The sequence below is a fragment of the Pinus tabuliformis genome, chromosome X, assembly GCF_031772625.1.
Source record: "Pinus tabuliformis cultivar Carrire ecotype Pingquan chromosome X, CPIR1, whole genome shotgun sequence".
NCBI lineage: Eukaryota > Viridiplantae > Streptophyta > Pinopsida > Pinales > Pinaceae > Pinus > Pinus tabuliformis.
In genome coordinates, this window is record NC_142308.1 from 768,431,077 (window position 1) to 768,439,471 (window position 8,395).

General features: G+C 48.4%; 1 protein-coding gene and 1 pseudogene across 3 annotated transcripts in view; one reads left to right on the forward strand and one right to left on the reverse strand.

Annotated features, from left to right (window-relative positions):
* Nucleotides 1-8,395, reverse strand: part of LOC149142113 (sister chromatid cohesion protein PDS5 homolog A-like) — a 280,338-nt gene that overhangs the window by 141,037 nt on the left and 130,906 nt on the right. The window lies entirely within an intron of this gene.
* The window catches only part of LOC149142114 (25S ribosomal RNA), a 3,220-nt pseudogene continuing 2,751 nt past the window's right edge, over nt 7,927-8,395 (forward strand).

Sequence of the window (8,395 nt, forward strand, 5' to 3'; positions counted from 1 at the left end):
TTGAATTTCATATATATATTATGACCTTCCTCAGACTGAAGTATTGCCTCGGCCCCTAAAGTGTAGCACAGAATTGACTCTAAAGTAGCTGGGCCTAACGGTGTCCTCGTACTTAGTAAGCTCATATAAGTCAGCTCAGAAGTACGCGTCCTTGATCCTTAGTGTTCCCATACATGGCCAGCCAGTCAAAGAAATCTATCCCGGTGGTGAAGGACTAAAGGTAGCTTTATAGATGAATGGATGTACCGCTTCGCCTTCCTTCCATGAACAGAAGGGACATAGATGATCAGCTCAGAAGTCAGCTCACAGGATTAGTAACCTTTAGCTTATGTCTTTCCTTGTTCATAGACCTCGGAACTATGCTTCCTTGGTAACTATGCTTCCTTGGTAACTATGCCTTGCTTCCATAAAGAAAATCAATCTATCTATCCGGACCCGAGCCCTTTGGCCAACACCCCCGACCCTCCTTACACTCACCACGTTCTGTTAGCTCTGATGACCTCACCCTTCCTTTGATGATCGTAACCCTTCCTTCTCACATATTTACTTACCACGAGCTCGGTACCTTATCTGCTTAGGTGAACACACCGAAACAAGACCTTTGGCCCCCGGATAGTTGAGAACGCACATAGTCCAATAGAGGCGGGTAAATGTCGTAACTAACATAGCCATGAACTCATTCGTGTTCGTGTATTGCCATGAACTCACAAGTGGGGAATGTAGGTTCGCCTTCTACCCATTGAAGAGTCTCTGATAACCGAGAACTCATCTGTGAGAACTCATGATCCCGAAGAGTATATACCCGGTACCTAACCAGCTGGACCTATCCCGATGATAGAGTCTATTGATTAAGTCACCTCCAAGTTGAACCCACCTCTAGGTTCACCCACCTCACCCACCTCCAAGTTTCAACCACCTCCAGTCGATATAGCGGGGCATATAAAAGGGGTGGTAAAAGACTATTCAAAGTGCATCCTGGGCTTCTGGATAACTGCCCGAAGGTAAGAGTCTAACCCCGGCTAGCGGAAGCACCGTACAGACAGGAGCTTATTGACGGGGTTCGTCAACAATATATGTCTATACTGGCTTTAGATAGACTCAAGTGTCCTAGGTATCAATCAATAGCTCTAGCTTCACCTTATCCTTTGGGTTACTGGGCTTACACCTGGTTATTCATCTGTTCATGGTATCTTTGATGGGGCTGGCTTACTCAATATTATGGAAAAAGCTGGTTCTTTGAATTCTTTGGTGAGATCAAGCCTTTACCTCATCGCACGTAAAGTCTTGATTAGAGAGGCGGTTGTTTCCTCACCATCGGAATGGTGAGCCCCTAGCGGTCGTTTCCTCTCTCTTAAGTCCTATACTTAAGTTGCCTATAAGGACCCCTGAGCTGTGGGTCCGCCGATTAAGGCATCGTCTAAATGGAAAGACACCCCCCTCATCGGGGTGGAAAATCCTGGTTCAAATCCAGGTGCTTTATGTTCCGACGGAGGTTTTTCAAGATTCCCCTCCCATTTTTGCCATTTTAGTTTGGCGGATGTTTTAAAGATTAGGGCGCGGAACCACTCCCTCTCCTCTCCTCTCCCTTATGGTCAAGCACCCTAAAGGGTCCTCTCCTTAACAGTCGAGCCTGCTTACGCATCCTTATCAGTCGAGCCCCCTAAAGGGTGCGTTAGCACACTCGACTGTCAAGGAGAGGGATGGAGTCACTCACTATTCATATGGTGAGGGTCCTCTCGATGGAGACAGAGGACGGAGACGGAGGACGGAGATGAGACGGAGGACGGATACGGAGGACGGAGATGAGACGGAGGACGGAGATGGAGACGGGTCCACCACTCCCACTGGATCCACTCGATGACGGATCCACTTCTCTATTTTATGAAGCCGCAACTACCACATGCTCATAGACTGGTCTTTCTTCTCTCTCTCTAGCTAGGAAATCACTATCATTATATATGTCATTACGCCATACTGAACCTAAACTACATGCTCATATATAACTAACTACCACCATGCCCAGGTACGTTAGTGACTCGACTGATAAGGACCCTTTAGGGGGCTCGACTGATAAGGAGAGGATGCGTAAGCAGGCTCGACTGTTAAGGAGAGGACCCTTTAGGGTGCTCGACCATAAGGACCTTTAGGTACTCGACTGTTAAGGATGCGTAAGCAGGCTCGACTGTTAAGGAGAGGACCCTTTAGGGGGCTCGACTGATAAGGACCCTTTAGGGTGCTCGACCATAAGGGAGAGGAGAGGAGAGGGAGGACGGATACGGGTCCACTGATCAGGATCCATTCCCCTTTCTCTCTCTCAGCCTAACTGGATCCACTCCCCGCGCTTTTCTCTCTGAACCAACTTGATCGATGCGCTGATAAGATTAGGGCGCGGAACCAACTGGATCCACTCCCCGCACTTTTCCCTCTCTGAACCGACTGGTTAGGACCGGCAGGGGCTCGACCATAAGGATGTGTAAGCAGGCTCGACTGTTAAGGATCGGAGGCGCTCGACCATAGGGAGAGGACCCTTTAGGGGGCTCACTGATAAGGATGCGTAAGCAGGCTCGACTGTTAAGGAGAGGACCCTTTAGGGTGCTCGACCATAAGGACCTTTAGGTACTCGACTGTTAAGGAGAGGGAGAGGAGAGGAGAGGACCTTTAGGTACTCGACCATAAGGTCCGTCAGGGGCTCGACTGTTAAGGAGAGGGAGAGGGAGAGGGCTTCGCGCTTAACCGACTGGATCCACTCCCAAGGTTTCAAGCTCCGTAGCCAAGTAGTAACTGATAAGAATGCGTAAGCAGGCTCGACCATATTCTTTTTGATCAGCTCCCTTGGCGGAGGTTTTGGACATTCTCCCTACGAGATTGGCCATTTTAGCTTGGCGGAGGTTTTTCTTCCTTGATGCTTATTGGGTGGGGCAGATCTAAATAAGTAAGCTTCAAAGTGGGTAGGGTGAGGTACGTTAGTGACTTTTTTAGTTACTTATTTGATAGGGGCCACCCAATAAGTAAAATGAACGAACGCTCGACTATAAGGCCGCCATCGACTCACTCATTCATATGGGTGAGGGACTCACTATTCATATAGTGAGGATTGCTCACTCAAGAAGGAAAGGAGGCAAGGGAGAGTAAAAAGCATCAGTATCCGCAAAAGAGACAGAGACAATGGGAGCAGAGGTGGTGGGTGGTTATGCATGCCGAGGATAATAAAGATACCTATACCTGACGTCATTATAGTCGCGCCTGGTGATCAAAGTAAGGTTGGCTGGCTCGACCAAGAATCGATGTCTTGGTTCTTCGGTTGGGTGGGTGGGAGGCTCCGTCTTGCCTTGCTTCTTCAGGTCAGTAACGAAAAGGAGTGGGTCGGATGGATAAGCAATTGACCTGGTTCCTGCACCAATTCTAAGTAGCGCTATTTCGCCTAGCATACTTTCGTTCGGTTCCTGAAGATGCGGATACAAATTCATAGCGAGCACTTCATATACGCGAATATGAACCACCAATAGTGTCAGAGACAGATCTAACGCTCTACTTACCAGTTGCAGATCCAGATTAAGATAAAGACCCAGTTGGATATGTGGTAGTTGACCGAGTCTCACCAATAGATCCAGTCGAAAAAGCGGTTTCTCTACCTAGAGCACCAGTAGCAGAGGCAATAGATGGGGCATCACATCGCTCACGACCAATCAACTGGAGGATCTGAAATAACTGAATCCACTCGGTCAACAAATGAATCAACTCGATCTTGATATGCTGCGAGCTGCCTCTCCGCCTCTGTTCCTAGTGCCCTAGCTCCCTTTGTATCTGCCTATTACCACGCTGAGGGTGGGTATTGATCCCGAAGTGGCTCTGCTCCTAATGTAGGACGATGGGTATCCATTCTCGCATCCATCTTTTGTCCTCTGATACCATGCTTTCAAGTGCGTGCTTGGCGTGTGTGGTTCCTTTGGGCGGTGTATTGGCCCTTAGAATCAGCTGTGTTAACCTTGCACTAGGAAGCGCAAGCCCCTACGGGACCTTTTCTTATTATATTCTGGATCTGACGAAGCGAATTACAGGGAAGTGGGAACTTGTGCCCGCCCACCCAGTGTAAATGCGCAGTGAGTTATCAAAACCGCTCAAAGAACAAATGGGAACCTTCCCCTCGCTTCACCGGAAAGGCAAAAAGCACAACCAATCTCTTTAGGCACTTCCCGTAGTTCGGTGGCCAAACAAAGCGAAGGGAAAAAGACCCAGCTCCCTACCAACTCACTCAGCTAGTGGCTCAAGCCGCAGATATGGACGGATAGACACTTTCCAGTAGCAAAGAAGAAAGGTCGGGATTCCCTATGTCTTACTCCGTGACACACCGACTCCATCCATTGGGGTATCTGAGCAATTTATGTGCCTTAACAATACAATCTCAGTAGAGGGTTCACTCGAGCTTTTCAATAGGGTCCCATAATGTCAGTTTTGGCTTGGTTCTGCGGGTATCACCACCCATCATAGCTGGAAAATAGCTAATGGCGGAACAGCACCTATGGGAACAGATCCAATTGTCGGAACATCACCTATGGGAACAGTAGCAGATCTTGAAACACCTACTAGTATGGATGTCGGAGCATCACTTCCATAAGGGTACGCCTGCTCTTCTTTTCACAAAAGCGGATGTAAGAGCATAACCCCTACCCAATTGTGCAATACTGAAAAGAACAAGAGCACTTAACCATGGAACCAGTAGCAAGGAGCTCTTGTTGATACGCGGGGGCATGTTTCTCGTTGTCGATATATGGCCCGCATTTCGGTCTTATCTAGTAGTCATACCTATAGACAATATAAGCCTATAGAACGCACTAACTCGCATTTTGCTAACTACAGACTCACTATTATGAACTAAGCTTTATTACATAGCCCATATAGACACATAGGTAAGGGGCTATGGCTCTCGATCTGGAACAAGGTACACATGCACTATATGTAAGGTAGGGCACCCCACCCTCCAACCCAGGCGAAGGTGGGCATCCACATGATGGACAGGAACAATCGGATCAGTCCCAGTATCAACGGCTGAAGCTCGGATTCTGCCCCTCCTTCGCGTTTATCTTGTGTTGTGAAACTCGTCTGCGGCTCATGCCCTGTAGCACACCGTCCAATAAATGGGCGTAGCTGGGGGAATTTAGTTGCGACTTACCTACTCTGCCCCTGCCCTTCGTCACTGATCTCAATAGGTAGGTGCAAAGGTTTCTTAATGGAGGATGAAGGAATGGAGGGGATTGAGTCTTCTTGGAGGGGCTCAATGAACCAGTCACCAGTCACCATAAGCCTTGAGCCTTGAAACTGAAGCCACACCATAAGCCAGAAGCCTTAAGCCGTTCACCTTACCTCGCGTTCAACATAACCGAGAGAGGAGAAGTCACCTATTGAGTCACCATACCCGAGATATGATTCTCCCCAAGTCGACACGAGACGAGGAGAGGCCCGGTAGGGACTCACTATTCATATGGTGAGGCCCAGTAGGGACTCGATCGAGGTTACAAGGTCGAGGCCCAGTAGGGACTCACTATTCATATGGTGAGGGAATTCACGTTGTTACCAGGTGTGAGCATAGCGATTGAGCCAGAGCGGGTGGCACCAGACGATAGGAGGGGCTATGGATCACATAAATAGCAGCATTTATCATAGCTCCTGTTTTATAAGCCTCAGTTATGAAAAAGGGGTTGTAGCTCCATTTACTAATAAATGAAAAATAGGACCTATTTATAAGCCTTAAGCCGTTCACCTTACCCCGCGTTCAACATAACCGAGAGAGGAGAAGTCACCTATTGAGTCACCATACCCGAGATATGATTCTCCCCAAGTCGACACGAGACGAGGAGAGGCCCGGTAGGGACTCACTATTCATATGGTGAGGCCCGGTAGGGACTCGATCGAGGTTACGAGGTCGAGGCCCGGTAGGGACTCACTATTCATATGGTGAGGGAATTCACGTTGTTACCAGGTGTGAGCATAGCGATTGAGCCAGAGCGGGTGGCACCAGACGATAGGAGGGGCTATGGATCACATAAATAGCAGCATTTATGATAGCTATGAGGTTCAACTTAGGGGGAGCAAGGACCCGACAGGGGGCTCGACTGATAAGGATGCGTAAGCAGGCTCGACTGTTAAGGCCACCATCGAAATATGTGAAAACCTCTGCCTCCTCTCCTTATCAGTCGAGCCCCCTAAAGGGTCCTTAAAATGCTATAATAGGAGGTAAATCTGTGAAAACCTCCGCCAAAGCATATATTCTCTATGTCATTATGCATGAATGAATTATATATGTCATTACGCATCAAAACCTCCGCCTCCTCTCCTTTCCTTAACAGTCGAGCCCCCTAAAGGGTCCTTATCAGTCGAGCCTGCTTGTGCATCCTCTCGATGGCGGCCCTCTCCTTAACAGTCGAGCACCTAAAGGTCCTTATGGTCGAGTACCTAAAGGTCCTATGGTCGAGCACCTCTCCTCTCCCTTGGGGTCGAGTACCTAAAGGTCCTCTCCTTAACAGTCGAGCCTGCTTACGCATCCTTATTAGTCGAGCGTGCTTACGCACCCTAAAGGTCCTCTCCTTAACAGTCGAGCCTGCTTACGCATCCTGAAAATGCTATAATAGTAGGGGAATCTTGAAAAACCTCCGCGCTATATATATAAAAAGAGGGGTGAAAATGGCCAAATTTTTAGGGATATATTCAGTCTACGCAGGGTAGCCAGCTTGGGCGTGTCAAGTAGCCGTAAAACGCACGCAAATGGCCTTTCAGACGGGCATAGAGACAGAGATGTGCTTCGGAAGCTTTCTCTTTTCAATTTACTTATTGGGTGGGGGGCGCTGGTCGAGTCACTAACGTACCTGGGCATGGTGGTAGTTAGTTATATATGAGCATGTAGTAGTTTAGGTTCAGTATGGCGTAATGACATATATAATGATAGTGATTTCCTAGCTAGAGGCAGCCTTGAGCAATATATAAACCCCCAAAGAATGAAGCGATAACTCGATTTGGGGATGCGCTTTAAGGCTCGACCACTATTTACCCACCCAATCCCCTTAGGCGGAGGTTTTCACATCTTTCCCTTAATTTACTTATTGGGTGGGGGGCCTGGTCGAGCGTTAAAACCCTACTAATTTGGCCATTTCAGGATGCGCAAGCAGGCTCTCAATCTAGGGAGAGGAGGCGGAGGTTTTGAAGCGTAATGACATATATAATGAATGAATGCATAATGACATATCTCGAATGACGTAATTACGTATATAATGAATTACTGGAATCACTGGTCGAAATGAACCAAGGTCCCGGAGGGGCTTGCACTTCCTCTCCCTCTCCCTCTCCTCTCCTTATCAGTCGAGCCCCCTAAAGGGTCCTTATCATTCGAGCCCCTGACGGACCTTATGGTCGAGTACCTAAAGGTCCTAATGGTCGAGCCCCCTAAAGGGTCCTAGTGCAAGGAGACACGAACTAGTCTTTCTTCTCCCCGTACGGATGGTTGAGCCTTAAAGCGTAATGACATATATAATAGCAGCTATAATGAATGAATGGAAGGCCCCCATCGTTTCGCGCAGAGGTTCGCGAGATCGATCTAATTGCTTGCGAAATGACATATATCGAGTCATTCATGCATAATGAAATATGCCCATATATGCATTATCTGCTAAAGCGTAATTACGTATATAATGACTGGAATCACGAACAAGTTTCAGTGATTGATGGGTGCGTTAGCACACTCGGCCAAAAGGCCGCCATCGGTGGTGCGGTGTGAAGCAGGTTCAATGCCTGCTGTATCGGAAAGAATGCATCGGATGGATGCCCGGGCATTGAGAGGGAAGGACGCTTCCAAAGGCGAAAGGCCGTGGGGAGATACCGTCCGTGATCCATGGATCTCCGATCGGGAAACCGTATCCAAGCCCCGTGGCTAGTCCGCGCTCCTTGGACTTGAAAGACTTAGCGAACTGAAACATCTAAGTAGCTATGGGAAGGGGAATCAACCGAGACCCCGTTAGTAGCGGCGAGCGAAAGCGGATTGGGCAAATACTAAGCAGCGGAGGTTTTCGTTTCGATCTTGGTCTCATTTTCCTAGCCTTGCCTTCTCTGCGTGATTCATTTCAGTTCATTGGATGATGGAAGAACCAGGCATGCCGATCTTTGCCCTTTGATTTAGGCTATAAGGTGCCGTAAGGAACTTGAGTTGCTCGACCATAAGGACCTTTAGGTGCTCGACCATAAGGGCCGCCATCGAGAGGTAGGCAGAATTGTGAATGAAAAGGTTGGAAGATCTGGCCAAAGAAGGTGATAGCCCTGTAGAGAGTCCCATGGTTCGATTCTGTAAGTAAAACGCAGCGTGTTTGAATTAGGATCGCTTCGTAGCGAGAAAGGGGGACCACCCTCTAAG